Source organism: Monodon monoceros, unplaced genomic scaffold (assembly GCF_005190385.1).
Source record: "Monodon monoceros isolate NGI ecotype Baffin Bay Population unplaced genomic scaffold, NGI_Narwhal_1 Super_Scaffold_3, whole genome shotgun sequence".
In the NCBI taxonomy this organism is placed as follows: Eukaryota; Metazoa; Chordata; class Mammalia; order Artiodactyla; family Monodontidae; genus Monodon; species Monodon monoceros.
Window position 1 is genome coordinate 66,966,863 of NW_021703780.1, and position 20,250 is coordinate 66,987,112.

General features: G+C 47.5%; 1 protein-coding gene across 2 annotated transcripts in view; it reads right to left on the minus strand.

The window, feature by feature from the left end:
• LOC114907474 (store-operated calcium entry regulator STIMATE) overlaps positions 1 to 20,250 on the minus strand; it is a 54,735-nt gene that overhangs the window by 33,933 nt on the left and 552 nt on the right. The gene's annotated exons all lie outside the window — the stretch shown is intronic.

A 20,250-nucleotide genomic window follows, 5' to 3' on the forward strand; every position in this document is an offset into this window, starting at 1 on the left:
CTGTTTGCTGTTGAAGTTCGTTGGTACAGGCAGAGGCCACACCGGCTGAGGCTACAACAGGTCTCTGACAAGCGCTGCCCAAGGTTGGTTGCTCCTGCCACCACTCGGCCTCCCACAGCACAGCCCAGGCTCTTGGGCAGCCCAAGCAGCTGGAGCGGGGAGGAGGAAAGCCCCAGGTCTCCCAGCGTCTGCAATATCCCTCCACCATCCCCACAGCCCTATGCCCCCTCCCACTGGCTGCTGCTCCAGGCTCTGTGCTCCTGGGCTGTCAGGACCAAGTGCCACAGTTAGGAAGGTCTGCTCACAGACCAGAGAGGCTCCCACCGCCCATGCAAGTGAGGGGCACCGCTTTGTGAGAATACCACACATTTACCCAGCAGAAGACTCTTCCTCTGGGAATGTACTGGGGCTTCACCTTCTAACTGAAATGAGCTGATAAGCACCCTTAGCAGAGGAATTAATAGAAGAGCAGCTCTTCTCTTGATACCACAGTTACAAAACTACATTTAAGACCTTTTCCCTAGCTTCTCAACTCAGGGCAGCTGGCACCCAAAGTCTTCTCTTTTTCAACAATATACGTTGTGTAACCAACCAGAATCTGAGCAGAAGACAAGCAACAGAGTTCATTTCCTCAGTCCCAAAGCCTGGGAATCAGGTGTCAGGGCAGCAGAGAGCAGCTGAGGAAACCTTAACTTTACAATAATATCCTGACTCCAGGGAGCCTTGGGACCTTAAGTGAAGAAATCATCAGTCCCCTATGAACTAAAATATCTGTAAGTCCTCCTTGGCTGGCAGTGGGAATCCCATCTAGAGTAGTCTGTCAGATGCTTCAGGCACCTTGGGTTCCTCTCACAGCTATTTTCACCTCTTCTCCACTTAGGAAGAACAAGTGGCCTGGGTGAGAGGAAGGAGTGACAAATGAGAAGTGTGTACGTCAGTACAGGGGGAGAGACAACATAATAAACCACAACCCCCAGGACTGGGCCCCAGGCTGTCCTAGGAAAGGCGGGTCTGGGTCAAATTAGGATTCCTATACTCCCAGTGCTCTCTCTGTTCGTCTGTCTACTGGGATCCCTCCAATTTACCTTCCATGAGAGTGCTGGAAAAACTCCCACCACATGGCATGGTGGTCATGAGAGGCACCATCAAGTTTTTCTGCATCCCTTGTCCTATCATGCAGGATGTGCATGAGTGGCCTCAGGGATGCCGCTAGGCTAGGCTGACAGCTTGGCTGAAGAGCCGGTGGAAAGGAAGTCAGCCTCCATCTCTTTCCTTGAGGGCTACGAACCACACCTACAGGCGGTGAGGAGAAGCCACCTGAGTGTGCTGGGTTTTGGAGAAGCACTTGCTGGGTGATCCGGGATTGTTTCACAATAGTGTCCGCCTTTGTTCCAGCCTTCCTAGAAGTCTAGAATGAACATAAATGAACCCCAGAGAACCAGCATGCCTTGGTCCTGCTATTTCTCACTTGAAACAGGCCTGCCAATGCCAGCTCCTGATCAGAAAGTCCTGGCACAATTCACGAGACCTCAGGAAAAAAGGAGGCATAGGGCCCAGGTCAGGCCTGCCTACCTGTCCTCAGACTCTCCAACCCAGCAACAGTGCTGGGAATATGCTTCCTTTGGGCTTGCTCCTCAACCAAGCTACCCGCGGGAGACTTAGCTAATAAGCATCTTACCACACCTGACACTGTGCAAGCAGAGCCAGAGGCTGAACCCCTGATGTGGGTGGGCAAGGACAGAGCTCACTCATTTACTCAGGAAATGACCAAACAATCTGACACAAGAATCAGGATAGTGCTGACTGTGCCTAAGAACATTCTAGGGGCAAGGGAAGAGCAGGTGGCTCTGGAAAGACTTACTGAGTGCTCAGGGCACTGAACAAAAATTCTATACAACTCTGTAGAACAAAGCTCTATACTGTATACAAGCTAGAACTTGAGCACTTCCTCTCCCTTAGCATTGAGATATGAGCCCCCCTTTGAAAGAGGGAGGAGAAGGAAGATCAATTGCCTCCTTACAAAAAAGCAACTTGAGAAGACTAAAAATGTGTAAAAAATCACCTGCACAGAATGAGCAGGCTCCACTTCAAAGATTAGCCGCTATTTGACTCCCACACACAACTCAAAGCTCATTATACAGCAAATTAGTCTGAAATTTATCTTGTATCAACAATCCAGTGTGGAATGTAGAAACTCTGATTTCCTACCGGTTATAATACAAGCAGTGAGCCAACAGGCTGGCTTGCTAAAGACGAGGTAAATAATAAGAATACAGGCGGACCTCTTTCTACCGTGCTTCGCAGATAACTATGTTCTTTACAAATTGAAGGTTTGTGGCAACCCTGCGTCGAACAAATCTATCGGCGCCATTTTTCCAGCAACATTTACTCACTTTGTGTTTCGGTGTCACATTTTGGTAATTCTCTCAATATTTTAGACTTTAAAATTACTATATTTGTTATGGTGACCTGTGATCAGTGACCTTTGATTTTACTATTGTAACTGTTTTGGGTTGCCACAAGCAGCGTGCATATAAGATCGAACTTAAGCCATAAATACCATATGTTCTGACTGCTCCACCAGTCGTTCCCCTATCACTCTCCCTCTCTTCAGGCCTCCCTGTTCCCTGAAACACAACAATATTGAAGTTGGGCCAATTAATAACCCTGCAGTGGCCTCTAAGTGTTCAAGTGAAAGGAAGAGTCAGTCAATGCAGCAAACGTCACTGCTGTCTTGTTTTAGGAAACTGCCACGGCCACCCCAGCCTTCAGCAATCACTACCCCGACCAGTCAGCAGCATCAACATCAAGGCAAGACCCTCCACCAGCACAAGGACTACTCCTTGCTAAAGGCTCAGATGATGACTAGCATTTTTCAGCAATAATTTTTTTTTTTTTTTTTTTTTTTGTGGTACGTGGGCCTCTTACTGCTGTGGCCTCTCCCGTTGCGGAGCACAGGCTCCGGACGCGCAGGCCCAGCGGCCATGGCTCACGGGCCCAGCCGCTCCGCGGCATGTGGGATCCTCCCGGACCGGGGCACGAACCCACGCCCCCTGCATCGGCAGGCGGACTCCCAACCACCGCGCCACCAGGGAAGCCCTAAAGTATGTTTTAATTAAGATGTGTACATTGCTTTTTTTTAATTAAAAAAAATATTTATTTATTTTTGAACGTGGAATGGGTGAACCTTTCAAGGGGAAACTTGAAGCTGTTGCTTTACTTTTCAGCTCAATCTTAGCTGACACGCTCATGCTCTCTGCTGACCTAGGTGGCTAACAGCCCTCCAAGGCAAGAAAAAAGAACAAGGAACTAGATGCTGTCACCAGTGTTTCTGTCCATCCCTACAAGAGCTTTCCCTTCCCCTATTCTGCTGCAACAACCAAAAAGGTATTGTAAGCTCAATTCAGGTTCTCACTCACCCAGACAAGGGGACATCCTATCAGTGCCATGAAGTTTACTGACAAGGGCAGCATGGACCCAAATGATGCCCTGGAGGGGTATCAAGAAGGACTTAGGGCCTGGTATTTATAGCACGCCTCGGCAGAGCAGGGAAGGGTGGAGGAGCTGACAATAAAGAGGAGGCACTGGGATCACGATTTCCCAGCATGCCCTCTAAGAGCTCAAAGCCACACTGCTGCACTGCTATTTGTTAATGTGGTGAAAGTTATTCTTAAAGTTAGGAAAACAACTCAATTTCTCCCCAATTTTGTAATTTGCTACCATCAGACTTAACTCTTGAGATTATAACTAAAGATGACAAAACTTGTAAAAGCTTCCAGGAGCTGAGTTGATATGGCAGTATATAAGGACTGGAGGCACTTGCTTTGGGTAAAAAAGGATCATCCTTTTTTTTTCTTTTTCCTGCCTTCATTTATGAAAGATACTTCTCACCGGATATAGAATCCTAGGTTTACAGGTTTTTACTTTCAGCATTTAAATATGTTGTTCCAGGACTTCCCTGGTGGCGCAGTGGTTAAGAATCTGCCTGCCAATGAAGGGGACACAGGTTCGAGCCCTGGTCTGGGAAGATCCTGCACGTCGCAGAGCAACTAAGCCTGTGTGCCACAACTTCTGAGCCTGAGCTCTAGAGCCCACGAGCCACAACTACTGAAGCCGGAGCCCGTGCTCCACAACAAAGACAAGCCACCGCAATGAGAAGCCCATGCACCGCAACAAAGAGTAGCCCCCGCTTGCCGCAGCTAGAGAAAGTCTGAGCGCAGCAACGAAGACCCAACGCAGCCAAAAATAAATAAATTAATTTACAAAAAAGATGTTCCATTGTCTTCTGGCTTGAATAATTGTATGAAAAGTCTGTATTAGTTCTTATGTTTATTTCCCTCTACATAATGTCTTTTTTCCTCTCATTGCTTTTTACAATTTTCTTTTTATTATTGTTTTTCAACAATTTGATTATGATGTGGCTTAGTGTGATTTACTTTGTGTCTATCCTACTTGGGGTTTGTTAAGCTTCCTGGATCTGAGTTTACATTTTGGTTTTTTTTTTGGCAGTGCCTCGTGGCTTGTGGGATCTTAGTTCCCTGACCAGGGATCGAAACTGGGCCCAGAGCAGTGAAAGCACCCAGTCTTAACCAATGCACTGCCACGGAATTCCTATGTGAGTTTAGTTTTCATCAGCTTTGGAAAATATTCGGCCATTACTCTTTTTTTTTAAATTAAATTAAATTTTATTTATTTATTATTTTTGTCTGTGTTGGGTCTTGGTTGCTGCGCACGGGCTTTTCTCTAGTTGCAGTGAGCGGGGGCTATTCTTCGTTGAGGTACACGGGCTTCTCATTGCAGTGGCTGCTCTTGCTGTGGAGCTCGGGCTCTAGGTGTGCAGGCTTCAGTAGTTGTGGCACCTGGGCTCAGTAGTTGTGGCTCGCGGGCTCTAGAGTGCAGGCTCAGTAGTTGTGGTGCACAGGCTTAAGTTGCTCCACAGCATGTGGGATCTTCCCAGACCAGGACTCGAATCTGTGTCCCTTGCATTGGCAGGCGGATTCTTAACCACTGCGTCACCAGGGAAGTCCCTCAGCCATTACTCTTAAAATATTTTTTCTGCCCTTTTTCTCCCACCTCTTCTAGAAATCCAATTACATGTTGGACCTTTGATATTGTCCCATGAGGCTCTGTTAATTTTTTTTTTTTTTTGCGGTACGCGGGCCTCTTACCGCCGCAGCCTCTACCGTTGCAGAGCACAGGCTCCGGATTCGCAGGCTCAGCAGCCATGGCTCACAGGCACAGACACTCTGTGGCATGTGGGATCCTCCCGGACCAGGGCACGAACCCATGTCCCCTGCACTGGCAGGCGGACTCGCAACCACCACGCCACCAGGGAAGTGCTCTGTTCATTTTTTTTGGTCTTTTTTCTCTCTGTGCTTCAACTTGTAAAGCTTCTGTGGTTGTATTTTCAATTCACTAATCTATTATTCCTCAGAGTCTAATTTTCTGTTAAGTCCATCCAGTAAAATTTCCAGAAATTATATTTTCAGTTCCAGACATTCCACTTGGTTCACTGTTCTATCTTCCACTGTGCTCATTATTATTTTTTAGATTTAATTAATTAATTTATTTTTGGCTGCATTGGGTCTTCATTGCTGCATGCAGGCTTTTCTCTAGTTGTGGCGAGTGGGGGCTACTCTTAGCTGTGGTGCGCGGGCTTCTTATTGCAGTGGCTTCTCTTGCTGTGGAACACGGGCTCTAGGAGCGTGGGCTTCAGTAGTTGTGGCTTGTGGGCTCTAGAGAGCAGGCTCAGTAGTTGTGGTGCATGGGCTTAGTTGCTCTGCAGCATGTGGGATCTTCCTGGACCAGGGCTTGAACCCATATGCCCTGCACCGGCAAGGAGATTCTTAACCACTGCGCCACCAGGGAAGTCTGTATATACTCTTTTTATCTGCGTACTTTTGCTCAGCATACTCAACCATGTTGTTTTATCAGTGGCTCATTCCTTTTAGCTGCTGACATGGATTCCATTGTAGGAATATACCACAATTTGTTTATCTGCTCATGTGCTGATGGACATTTGGATTGTTTCCAATTTGGGGCAATTATGAATAAAGTTGCTATGAAAGTGCTTTCATGGACATAATGTTTTCTTTTCTCTGAGGTAAATAAATATCTAGGGGTAAAATTGCTAGGTGGTATGGTAGGTGTAATTTTCTTTATAAGAAACTTTCCAACAGTTTTCCAAAGTAGTTGTACCATTTTATATTTCTGCTAGCAGTACTATAAGAGTTCCAAAGCTCAGTCTCTTCAACTCTTGGTATCGTCAATCTTTTTAATTTTAGCCATTCTTGTCGGTGTACTGTGGTATCTCATCATTGTTTAATTTGTATTTCCCTGATGATTAATGATATTGAACATCTTTTCATGTGCTTACTGGCCATTTGCATATCTTAATGTCTATGCTTTGCCTATTTTAAAATTGCATTGTCTTTTTACTGAATTGTAAGAATTGTTTACATATTTTGAATGCAAATGCTTTGTCAGATATTCATATTGCAAATATTTTTCCCCAGTCTGTGGCTTACCTTTTCATTTTCATTACAGTATGTTTTGAAGGCCAGAGATACTTAATTTAGATGAAACCCAATTTATTATTTTTTTTTAATGGTTCAAGCTTTTTGTATCCTAAGAAACCTTTGCCTTTCCCAGGGTCACAAAGATTTTCTCTTACGTTTTCTTCTATAAGTGTTACAGTTTTCACGTTTACATCTGGAGCTGTGACGTATTTTCACTCAGTTTTTTAAAAAATTTATTTATTTTTGGCTGTGTTGGGTCTTCGTTTCTGTGTGAGGGCTTTCTCTAGTTGTGGCAAGTGGGGGCCACTCTTCGTCGCGGTGCGCGGGCCTCTCACTATCACGGCCTCTCGTTGCGGAGCACAGGCTCCAGACGCGTAGGCTCAGTAGTTGTGGCTCATGGGCCTAGTTGCTCCGCGGCACGTGGGATCTTCCCAGACCAGGGCTTGAACCTGTGTCCCCTGCATTAGCAGGCAGATTCTCAACCACTGCGCCACCAGGGAAGCCCTTTACTCAATTTTTGTGTATGGTATCAAGGCTTGTTTTTAAGCCATGTACTCTTTTTTTCTAGGGCTAGATAAGGCATGGTTCTTTTGAGGTGTCTAGTGAATGCCCCCAGTGTTCAACAACGTCTCTCACGTTAACTGTAAAGAAAAACCTCTTCCCGTCCTAAATAGTCCAGCTCATAGTGAAACTGAGCAGGGCCCTGTGGGGCCCCCAGGCACGGAGGTCTTTTTTGTCCCCCATTTCTTGTAGGCAAGAATCCAGCCTCCATGACCTTTTCTGAGTTCCAAAGGGCAGATTCGAACAGTTGCTAATCAACGGAGGAGCAGTCAAGAAACCACTTGAGGCAAGATTAAAGGGACCAGAGAAGGTCATCAAGATTAGGAGACCACCTGAGATGAGACTAAAGGAGTGCAGACCCTATACACACCCAGATCTTGTCAGAGACCCCATCCTTGAACCACGGTTGTAAAACCCTCATCAAATCATCTGGGGTTGGGACACACAGTTTTTTGAGGCAGGAGCCTGCTGTGTCCCCCTGTGCCGGGCAAAGTAATAAAGCTATTCTCTTCTACTTCACCTAAAACTCTGTCTCCAAGATTCAGTTTGGCACTGGTGCACAGAGAGGCAGAGCTTTCGGTAACAACAGCTTCCCCCTTGCTCTGTCTTGTGAGTTTCACCTATGCACACACAGATTAATATCCAGAAAAGGAGTTGAGACCTCTGAACAAATGTCTTGAGCTTTTCCTCTATGTAGCCCTTTTTTCTCCATATTGTCCCTGAAATTTCCAATTGTTCTGGCTTCCTCAACTTTGTCTTCTCAACTCAGCAAGGCTGCTGGACTCTGGGTTGTGCCTCACTACTCTGAGATCTGGAAACTACCTCCAGCAGAAAGCTGAGGGGAAGACCAGAGGGCTCAGTTCATTATTTTCTTTTCCTTCAGGGATCCTGAGCTGCCTGTTGTCCAATTTCTGCAAACGGTTGTTTCATAATATTTTGGCCTCTTTTCTGACTGCTTATAGAAGAAGGGTGAGTTCTATACCAGTGGCCCCTTCTCTGGCAAAAGCCTCTTCATCTACATTTGCATGGGCTCAAGTGTTAAATTTACCCACATAGGAAAGATTCCTCCAGCTTCAGCGACATGCCCTACTGGATTCCAATCTCAAAATGAAAAGCCTTTGGCTTTTCCTAGTCCACCTATCATGCCTAGAAAAATAACTGCATTGATGCTCTCAGCGAAAAACCAAGCCGATGAGGGACAATGAGAACCAAATGGTGTTGAAGAACTCCACACACAGAGGACATGGAAGCCCAGAGGTTAGAGAAGCAGCGTCCCTGTGCCATGAACTGCATGTGAACACTGCACACACAGCAGTGAAAAGCCCCAGCACTGGAGTGAGACCCACCGGGTTTGAATTCCAGTATCCCACTTATTGGCTGCCACAACCTTAGACAATTCACTTAACCTCTCTGTGCCTCCGTTTCTCCAGGTATAAAATGGGTAATACGAGTACCCACCTCACGTGGCTAATGTGAGAAGTAAATGGTAAGGCATGTACAGGGCTTGGCACATAATGAACACTCTACAAATGTGAGTGCTAGTATTGTCACCAGACCCAAAACTGGCCAAAGCACCTTCAGAGCCTGTGGTTCTGCCCTCCAACCCAGAAGAGGCTTTACAAGGAAGACTGAAAATAGATCCTACATTTAAATAGTCTCAAAATACCTCCCCACAATTTACTTATTAAGTACTAGGGGGAAATGTTACCTTCACATTGGAGACACTCAGAGGAACCACCTTACCCAAGATGTCAGAGAATTTCACCAATACTGGGATAAACCAACATCAGGTGCCCGAGGGTCTGACACACTGAAGAGGTCACAGCATCACTTATGCAGCATCCCCACCAAAAACACACAGCCTGGATGTAATCATGAGAAAACATCAGACAAACCCAATCTAGGACATTCTACAAAGTCACTGGCCTATACTCTTCAAAAGCATCAAAGCTAAGACGACAATGAAAGGCTGAAGAACTGTTACAGAGTAAAGAGATGTGACAACTGAATCCAAAGTATGACCCTGGACCGGGAGAAAACAGCTATGAAGACAGTACTCAGGCAATTGATGAAATCTGAATATGGACTGCGGACTGACAAAAACATGTTAATGTTAAACTTCCCGAGCATTAATAATTGTACCATGGTTCTAAAAGAGAACACCTGTGTTCTTAGAAAATGAATTCTGAACTATGTAGTGATTAGAGTGTAGTGATTAGAGAAGAGAAAGATCTCAGTTCCCCCACCTCCTAAGCCCCGTTGCTCTCCCTCTGAGCAGCTTCCCAGTAGGGAGCAAGCTTCTGCCTTGGCCTTGAGCACCAAGCCAGGGCGCCAGCACCAGCTTGGCAGCCAAGCCAGCCCAGCCCAGCCCAGCGAGAGGCAGAGCCATGCAGAGGCCTAACCTGTACAGTACAGACTGTATGTCCTTCAACTTCAAAGGAGAGTAGTAATGGCTAAGGTCGTTAGGGAGCGCGCTTCTTGGAAGATGCGGAGGATATGGCGAGGTGGGGTGGGAGGAGAAAAGCACTTAGGGGAAAGAGGACTGTGGGTAAGGGGAGGAGGTAGGAACGGGTCTGGCAGGTGCTGGGGCTGAAAGAAGAGCAGCAGGTGGCATCTTGCTGCAACCCACTGTCTGGTATCATGGCTGTTCTCCTTGGCCTGGGCTACAGTGCAGACTGTGGTGGCTGGAATGTCTGTAGCAAAGAAAGAGCTCAGAAACAAAGATGCGGGCACCAGGTCCAGGAGCCCGGCTGTCCTTCAAGATGCCAGGATGCCATCTTAGTCCCAGGCAAAGAAGGACCCACTGCATAACACCACTGGCAGCCATGGCCAGTGGGAGCAAGGACCCAGGAGCTCCTGGTATGGTTCAGCGGTCCACCTGCTCTGAACAGCGTCAGACAACGCCCCCCGGCCCGAGCTCTCCTTGCCCTCACGCCTCACATCACTGCTGAGCAAAATTCAGCCTGAGCCTTGTCTACGCTGGCCCGGCCCGAGAACCTCCACTGCTGGGAGAACAAGATCACTGTATAACGGCTGCACCCAGGATGCTGTCCCATCCGCAGCAGTGGTCCTTGAACTCAGGCAGGTCCTTAGCAAGACTACAGTGCTTGTTGGATGTTTCCCCGGAGATTTTTCCTATTTGGCGTATTAGTAAATTATTTAGTTTAACATATGTTGAGAAAAACAAATCAATATGTAATCTGCTAAGCAGACTGAGATGCAATTTAACATTCCTGTTTACTCTAATTTCATGTAACAGAACTGATTTTTTTTTTTTTGCCAGTAACTGATGAGATTTCTCACAGAGAATTTGGGGACAGAATTATACAAGCAGGGCTCTTGCCAGAATAAACACATTCATTTAAGTCTCCCTACACTGTGTCTGTGGGACCCCAACACCCGGCCCTCATCACCAGCCTGAGGGTGGGGCAGCGGTGGAAACAGCAGACCTGCAGTCCTCAAGCCTGCTGTCTGGAAACCCCAAGAGCAAAATCCCAGCCGGAAGGTCAGCGCATGTGTGCTGCGTGCCATTCAAGGGAGCGCTGAGTGAGTCTCCGCTCCATGCACGGCCTAGATGGAACCACCTGCAAATATTTTAGCTCCAAACTCACTACCCAGATAGAAAAGCCTGCTCTCATGCTCTGATGCCGCTGGGGCCAAGACACAGTGTACGAGGGGCTGGCAAGAGGCTCGTGTGCGCTCCCACTGTTCTCTCTTTCCTCAGGACCGCGGCCTGGCTTGTGTCATTTAACCCAGGAGTTGTCACTGTGTTATCTTTCTGCATCATTTTTCACGTTATTAAGCGAAAATGTCTTCAAAGAAAACAGAAAAGCCCATGAAGAACACCGATGAGCTTAAGAGGCTGGAAAAGCCCACGGACTAGAACACAAGCTGGGGGGAAATAAAGCCTTTTGAGAAAGGTAAATGTGTAAAAAACGCATGTGTCCCAAACTACTGTGCACACAACTTGGTCCATGAGAGAGAACAGAGAAAAAACATGAAGCTCTTGACACCTATCACTCATTGGTGATAGGAAAAGCCACAAATCCTCGAAACCAAGTCTTTAGAAGAAATTTTAGAGCCAAGGAAAACACTGGTTGAGCACCCCAGCCTAACCCTTCCTCCCCCCTCTCCCTGGGGGAGGCTGAGCCTTGCCAGCTCCTGCTTCCTCCTCCAGCAAAGTGGCTCAAGTGGAACCTGACCACAGCGCAAGATGCCCTTTAGAATGCAAAGGATGCTCTAAATCAAAGGGAACACGGTGGGGGGGGGGGTCATGTCGGATAAGCCGGGGCTGCAGTAACTCAAATGAGAAGTCCTTTTCTCACAGGCAAACATGCGATTACAGGGGCTGGCAACCCCGCGGTACTAGTGCAGGAGTTCTAGAACTTGCTGAGGACTGGAGTTCTCACGGGAGAGGTTCTTTAGCAAAGCCCAACCCCACCACAGCCTGGGGCCCCAAAGGGGCTAGAGGTTTCCAGGCTTATTCTCTGTGCCCACACCCAACAGCTGTCCACAACCAAGGCTGAACCAAAAATCCAGGGATGGAAGCATCTCCACTTTGTCTACACCTGTGTGGAGTGTGGTAGACAGTCAACAGAAGCTGGTTACAAATAAGGAGCTGCTTCCCTTATTAGCTAAAAGCAAAAAGCAATGTCTCCAGAGCCACACGGCCTGGCTCTACCACTTCCTGGCTGTGTGACCTTGGGCAGGTTACTTAACCTCCCTGTGACTCAGTTTCCTTATGTACGAGAGGGAGACAATATTAGCACCCACCTCTCAGGGTGGCTGTGAGAACTAACTGGGCTACTACACGATGCCTGGCACTGAGCAGGCCCAGCAGGTCTGCCCACATCATCACACCACCTATCTCAGGAGGCACACTGCCAATAGGCTAGGGGGCTGGGAGAAGGTCACTGGGTTCCCCTTTCTTCTCCTGCAGCCCCAAAGATACAAACAGTAGACCTTCCCTGGGAGACCCCATGAGGTCTAAAAGGAATGTGATGAAACTGCTTTAAAACAAAGGTTCTCAAAGAAACAATGCAAAAGGAGCCTGAGGTAGGGACTTCCCTGGCGGTCCAGTGGTTAAGACTCCGCACTTTCACTGCAGGGGGCGAGTGTTCAATCCCTGGTCAGGGAACTAAGATCCCACATGCTGCGTGGCCCGGCCAAAAAAACAAAACAAACAAACAAAAGGAGCCTGAGGTAAACACAGAACCTGACTTAATTCACCATCCTTTTTAAGTTGTAGAAAATAGGCCTGAAATTGAAAAAAGGCAGCTCTCTGGAATCCCTCCAAGCACACTGCCTCTTTTTCTGGGAGCCTCTGTCCCCACTATCTCCAGCCCCCAGAACCGATGGCCACGCTTATGATCTCCTACCTGGACCTTTGCCCTCACCACTCCCTCTGTTTCGAGAGCCCCTCACATCTCCTTCACCTCCAGTATTGTGACCAAGCAGGGCTTCCTCAGAGATGGTTCCCAAGGTCTCCTGGCAGAATCCCTCATCACTCCTCTCAAGTCTGTTCAAACATCTACAGCCCTCTCTCTTCACACTGCAATGGAATGATCTGCCAGCACGCACGCAGCCCGCTCCAGCTGTGAGTCCCTCAGGGACAGGGGACTGGGTCTCAGCTCTTCTTTGTCAAGGCCACACTTGGCACCCAGGTCCTTAACAGATCCATTCTGCTAGAGCTCACATCAGAGTCTGCATGTGACTGAGTCTACAAACTGAACAAATGTAGTTCTTAACAGGGGTGATTTTCCCCCCAAGGGACACTGGGCAATGTCTGGAGATACTTTGGGTTGTCACAACAGGGGTGGGGGAGCTACTGGCATCCAGTGGGTAGAGGCCAGGGATGCTGCTAAACATCCTACAATGCACAGGACAGCCCCCCAAAACAAAGAATTATCTGGCCCAAGATGTCAATGGTGCCAAGTTGAAAAACCCTGGGTTAGATGGATAACTTCCTAGCAGTGGAGTGATCTAAAAGAGATGCACGGACCACTTCTATGTACACATGAAGAAAAGGATAACTCTTAAGGGCCATCCCTAACTCTTAAGATTATTAACTGCGCTCCTTATAATCATATAGCACCAGGGAAACAAATTCTGTGAAAACTTGCAGGTAACCTGAAATACCAAGGGCCCTGGAAATCCCTCCTCACGAGTTACAGAATGGACTCATGTACACCTCCCTGCAGCTCCGGGAGGCTCCACCTCAGAGGCTGGACCTCAGTCCCAGGGTGGGCTCGCCATCCTCACATAGCCAGGGCAAACCTTCACAAAGGCCAAGGCCAGAAAAGCGAACCTAAGATGGAATTCAAACATGCACGAAAGGACTGGTAGGTCTTTTCAAATTGATACGTTTAACGTTATCAATAGCCACAAAATAATCTGAAGTTCCAGATAATACTCTGGACATAAAGAAGAATCATTAAGAAAGAAACTCGAAATTATACAAATAGGAAAAAAAAAAGGGGTGTGTGTGAAGTAGCCAGGGATAGAGAGTAATAAGCGCACCCGTGGAAAGGGGTGAAAAAAGGCATCGGGGGAAGTGGCTGAGAGAGACTGGGGCCTGAGGGACCCGGCTTACATCTCAGCTCTGCACCTACCAACCGGGACCTTGTGCTACACACTTTACCTGCCCACTGTCCTTGTTTGCAGAATGAAAACAACGCCTCCCTTCCAGGTTCCTGTGAAGCACTGTCAAGTGCTGAGCACAAGAGCCGGCATACTAGGGACTGAGTAAAGAGCCAGTTGCAGGAAAGTGGGCTCCAGCAGCCAGTGTTACCACCTGCTACCACAGGACCTGGGTATGTTGAAGCCAGGGACTTGGATGCAGGTTCGTCACCTGTAAATGGGTTGCCCCAGTCCACCCACTGCCCGCTCAGGGCCCACATGAGACTCCGCAGGCGAAAACACAAGAAAGGGTCAGGTGAAGGAAGGAGATTATTACTTACACCAAAGCCACCTGGTTTGAGTGTCTGCTAACTTGGAATTGGCAATCGCTATACTGTCTGGGTTACAGTTTTTTTTTTTTTTACTATTATGCAGTCTAAGAGAAGAGGGCTAAAGGTAAACATGTTGAGTAAACAAGACAGAAAGGGAAATGTTTAACCTAATTCAGAAAACAAGTTACTCAAGCACCTGTGAGACGTTCTTCAGCTGAGTTCTGAATGTGAATACTGTAATGACAATGAGGATGACATCCCCCTCCTACTATGGAGGGCCCAACATGTGCCTGACACCAATCCAGCTTCCTTACACACACCCTTCTAATCCTCAGTTCCAGAAAAATCATCACTCCCATCTTGCTGGGGAGGAAACCAAAGCTTCAAGAAATACGTGGGTTGCTCAAGGGCAGTATGTGGCAGAAGCAGAAATGAAACCCAGGTCAGATGGGTTCCAGAGCCAGGGATTCTGCTATTTTTAACCATTTGTAAAACTCCTTCAACAGGAGGAGACTTCATCTTCATGCAAACACTATACTAACTGCAGAGGATTTTAAACAGCTCATTAAAGCAGTAAAGGCTTGATAGGTTCCAATAGAACAACACTTGAAAAACAAAGGTATCTGAAAGGCAAAAAATGCATTACAACTCAGATTGTCCCCTAATTCAGATAACTCCCTCCTGCCCTGATTTTATTCCAAATTAGTGAAGTTTTATTATAAATAAAGGCCATCACCATTATGGATAAATGCTACCAGATGAATCAGCATTTAGAAAACCGAAAACTTTCTGAAAATAAAGACCCCCTAACGGGCCTCCATGCTAATGTTGGCTGCACTCCTTTCCCCTGTGGGCACAACAGCAGCCTGGGACAGAATGCTCTTCCTGGGCCTTGGCTGGCACTCCGGGGTGGGGTAGGAAAGGAAGGCGACATTATTGACCGTGTGATGGGTGCCAGGCCCAGAGATGGCACCTTCACATATGAGCTCCAGCTCCATTTCAGCCATCACTGAGTTTCGTTATTTTACCAGAAGTGAAAAGCTACCGGGAAACAGGATATTCACAAGATCTCAAAGTATTACCACCAGAGAGATAATGTATTAACTGCAAAGGGGAAAATGTACCCTATAAGGGAGAGAGCTGGAGACGTGCCCTCTCTGCCCAGTAACTGACCTTATCACTAACAGTGGGACTGATGTCACACGCCGCCTGGTGCTGTGTAACATGAAGCACGCAACACTGCTCACGCAGTGTTCTCTCTGTAAAAAAGGTTATCGCAATCTAATGGCTCCTCCAGACCAACTCAGGAAACACAGGGGTCCATGAAACGCCCAAAAACCGCAACAAGGTAACACCCAGACAACTCCAGAAGGTGGGGAACCGTCCACAACAACTGGCCAGGACTGTTCCAAAGGCAATGTCAGTAAACAACAACAAAAAACAAAAAAAAACCTCGTGTGTGTGTGTGTGTGTGTGTATGTGTGCAGGGGAGATTCTTTTAGGGTGAAAGTGACTTAAAAACATAACCAGGTGCAAAGTGTGGACCTTGATTAGATCATAGTTTTTAAAAAACTCCAGCTATAAGAGACCTGTGATGTTAGGGGAAGTGTGAATATTAGATATTAAGTGATATTGCAGGGTTATAAATTTTCTTAGGTGTGATCATGAAACTGTGGTTATGGGGACTTCCCTGGTTGCGCAATGGTTAACAGTCCACCTACCAATGCAGGGGACACGGGTTCCAGCCCTAGTCCGGGAAGATCCCACGTGCCACAGAACAACTAAGCCCATGTGCCAAAACTACTGAGCCTGCGCGTCTAGACCCCGCGAGCCACAACTACTGAAGCCCGCATGCCTAGAGCCCGTGCTCCACAACAAGAGAAGTCACTGCAACAAGAAGCCTGAGCACCGCAAGGAGGAGTAGCCCCCGCTCGCCACAACTAGAGAAAGCCCGCGCGCAGCAACGAAGACCCAACATAGCCAAAAAATAACAAATAAAAAATAAATTCATTAAAAAAAAAAAAGAAACTGTGGTTATGTAGACAACTATTCTTATCCTTAGGAGACTCAACTGAAGTTTTTAGGGATAAAGTGTGATGGTGGTTGCAACTTACCTTCAAATGGGTCAGCCAAAAAAAAAAAGTATAAAGAGATAAAGTAAATGTGGCAAAAGGTGAACAATTTCTGAATCGAGGTGGAGGGCAGATAGGCATTCATTGCATTATTTTCATCTTTTCTGTATACCTGACATTTTTTAAGATAAAAATTAGGATGGCGTGGGGACAGGTGATCCCAGGAAAGGTTGTCCCAACATGCCTATGTCTGTACAGAACACAAAGGGAGGCCAGTTCACCACGTGCCAGAACAGCAGGGACTCATTTGAGATTAAGATTTCAAAGCTGGGGGGCCTCCCTGGTGGCGCAGTGGTTGAGAGTCCGCCTGCCGATGCAGGGGACACGGGTTCGTGCCCCGGTCTGGGAAGATCCCACACGCCGCGGAGCGGCTGGGCCCGTGAGCCATGGCCGCTGAGCCTGCGTGTCTGGAGCCTGTGCTCTGCAACGGGAGAGGTTACAACAGTGAGAGGCCCGCATACCACAAAAAAAAAAAAAAAAAAAAAAAAGATTTCAAAGCTGGGTAGACTAGTCTGTGATGTTACTTTGGGCCTCAGGAAAAATGCTATCATTTCTCAGCACCATCAGTGTCCTCATAAAACAATGACACCTTCTCTCAGTTGGATAGTCCCCAAATCTGTAACATGAAAATAGGCAGGTAGATTTATCCAAGCTCTCAAAATGCTTGTTTTGTTAAAAAGCCAATTCTGTCTACACTTCAGCCCAGGACTCTGATGGTGCATGGTGAAGGAGGCTTGAGTCTGCTTTGCATTTACAGGTCCTGAGAGTAAATATACCCCTAATGCCAACACACACACTGGCCAATACTGACCTTTCGCTGATGGCTGGGCCACTGCCCTGTACTGGAACACACAGGGCAGCTCCAGGACTGCTCAGCTCTGCTGTGCTGTGACTTCACTGAGTCACAGACTACAGATAAAGCCACCAAAACAAGCTGCTCGGCAGGTAGAGCATGACAAAGGTCCCTCGTTTAAAGCATTTCCTTCTACTCAGACACCCGATGACTTTCAGTGACACTCCAGAAAGCCTAGAGGGGGAAGGCCCTTTAAAAGCTTGCCTCTGACTTTGTTTGGCTTTCCTTGGACACACAGGGTACCTTAGCCGAAGCCTCCGGAAAGTTCACCCCCTGAACAAGGCGATGCTGACACTGGGACATGCCAGCAGATGGCGGCTTGTATGTTTATGCAGCTTAAAGAATCAGCTATATAGATCAACTGGCACACCAACTCTCAACTGCCTGGCCAGAGACGTCTGGAGATCCCCACACAGTGAGCCGAGCACCAGGATGAGAAATCCCCGTGAGAATCAAAATCCTCTCCTGAGATATAAGAGGGTCTTCCTCCAGGTAACCCTTACTTCTAGGTAAAAAACACAGCAACCTGTAAATGGAGAAAAAGTAATTTTCTGGGTAGAAAAAGAAACATAAAAACAGTGGTCTGAGGAGTCACTGAAATCAGGATGTGAAGTGATGAAAAATACCACACAGCCTGTCTGGCAGAGAAATGGGTCCATCCTATACAACAGAGCTGGTCCAACAGGAAAATGGAATAGTGCCTGCCCCAAGAACTGGGGAGTTGTCAGAAGTGTCCGAGCCCATTGCCCTGGAGGAGGAAAGCACCGGAACAGAAAAGACTGTGACTCCAAAGAGGAGAGGGACTGTTAGTTTCAACTGCTCAGGAGAGATGACTGGTATTTAAAATGTGCTTGGGAACTTCCCTGGTGGGCCAGTGGATGAGACTCTGTGCTTCCACTGCAGGGGGGCACGGGTTCGACCCCTGGTCAGGGAACTAAGATCCCGCATGCCACGCAGCACAGCCAACTAAAAAAAAAAAAGAGAGGGAGAGAGAAAAAATATGCTTGAAGAAACCAATGATGGAATTGATATAGGATGGAGTGGCCTCATCTTAACGAACCCAGACCTCCCTCAAGGGCTGCAAGGTGAGCAGTCTTTTCATGGGAGCCTGGCACTCCTGACAGCAGCTCTGCCAGACTGAGGAACAGGCACTGTGACCAGGAAGACAGCCAAGCAGCTTGCAGGAGCAATTCCTTGAGACCACCTCCACCCCCTTTCGTTTTCCCCAATAAAGTCCATTTCAAAATGTAAAGCAGTTCCTAAGAGATTTCCTCCTCTTCCCAGCCCTGCAAAATGGAAAAGCCCCACAGTTCTATTTTAATAGAACCAACAAGTTAAAGAGAAGAAAGGTACTTCCCTGACTGGGTCTCGATCAGTGGGACTCCCCTTGGGCTGCTGTTTGCTTCTAGGTGGGAGAATAGGGCTCTCGATCCATGTCCATGCCTGTATTCAGGGCAGACACGGCTCTAGCCTTTCCAACTCTTCCCCCCATCACCCCTACTCATCACTGTCCCAGGACCTACTACCCAATGCCACAAGCTCCCTCCACATCTAGCCTTACACTGAGCAAGAAACCACTTCCTAGTTCCACCTTTGCATACGGAATATACCAACCACGGCGGGATTTGCACTCGTGCTCACAGTGAAGATTAAGAAGTGACTGTGTCCCTGAAGACTCGCAGGGCCAGCACCATCACTCTGAACACATTCAACTCAGCACACTTCTCAGCGGTGAGCAACTCCGCCTGTCATAATCACATTTCCCTCTCTGAATCACAAGTATCAAACCCCAGGGAATTAGTGGGGCCATCAGCACCAATCAAACCCATGAAAATAGCCAGGGCTATGCTAAGAAATCTTAGGTCAGGGAACAACATAAAACCTAAGCCTGGAGTTCCTTTAGGGAGAAAGGAAGGCCAGCTGGAGGAGAGAAACGTGGGGAGGGGAGTGCAGACCCACGCACAATGTCTCCAACATACAGACATACAGTTCATGCACCCAAGTCAGAAGCTGATTTTCGCTAAGTCGTCACAAATTATTACTGTGGGAACAAGTGGGTATTTGTTCAGCAGGGAAAACAGCAAGGCAAGTAGAGACTAAAAAGAAGAGAAAAACTAGCAAACATATACAGTCTGGGACTTGTTGCAAGACTTACGAAGGCCAGGCAACCAGAAAAAAAGTGGTGTCCAAGAATAGCCTCTTCAAGGTTCCCTAAAGCTTGGGAGAATTCACCCAAATAAGCCACACATCATAAACAAGCAAAGCTGCAACTCCAGCAACTGGACCCTACAAGACGCACACACACAGCTGCAGGATCCTTCCCAGATGCCAAGGAGCATACCTTCTGCAGGAACTTCCCATTCTGCCCACGTGAGCACAGTGGGGAAATTTTGAGAACAAGTCATTTTGGAAATAACACCTCTGTCAAAATAGTTATAACCCTTCCTTTCCCCGAAATGCAATCACAGGGCTACTAGGTCTCTTGTCACTTTAATAAAAGGAAGGATGTACACTAAGAAAACAAAACCCCTCAACACGTGGCACACATGACAACATGTTGGAACTTCTGGTTTTCCAGAAGGGCTATCTGGGGCTTTCTTCCCCATTATGAAGCTCTCAAGGAAGGGCCCCTGATGACTTAGCACAGGAATTCTAAGACCTCCTCAGACCCTCTGAGTCTGCTTCTCCACTAAGCTCCTAAGTTGCCCAAGTCTCATGGAAAGGAAGGATACCTGAAATATAAACAAAAGTGGGCTGGGAAAGGGAACAGCTAGGGGAGACTTGAGATGCAACTTAATTAGGAACGGTTGGGACAGAGATGGAACAGGTGAGCCTGTTCAGGAAAAGGAGAGGAAAAAGGAGATGCGGGGAAGAAGGCACTCTGGGTGGGTCCGGCTCCAACCAAAACAGAAAATTAAGCTGAGGGTGAAGGGCCGGGGCCGGGGGAAGTAGTACTGGGAACGGAATGCACGGCCTAATAAGCCAGGTATTGCAAGGTGGCAGGATTTATATGCGAACGGGATATAGTAAATCCTGAAGTGAAGGTGAAGAAAAAAGCTCAGTATCAGACTGGGGGCGAAGGGGAGGCTAAGAAGAGCCTTTAAAAGGGGGCAGAAAAGAATATGCCTCCCGGGGGTCATGGCCGTAGGCTGTTAAGTGGGGTAGCTTTAATTTGCGATGACACGGTTGCAGGGGGGCATCTCAGAAGAGAGGTGTGCGCGGGTGGGAGAAGAGTA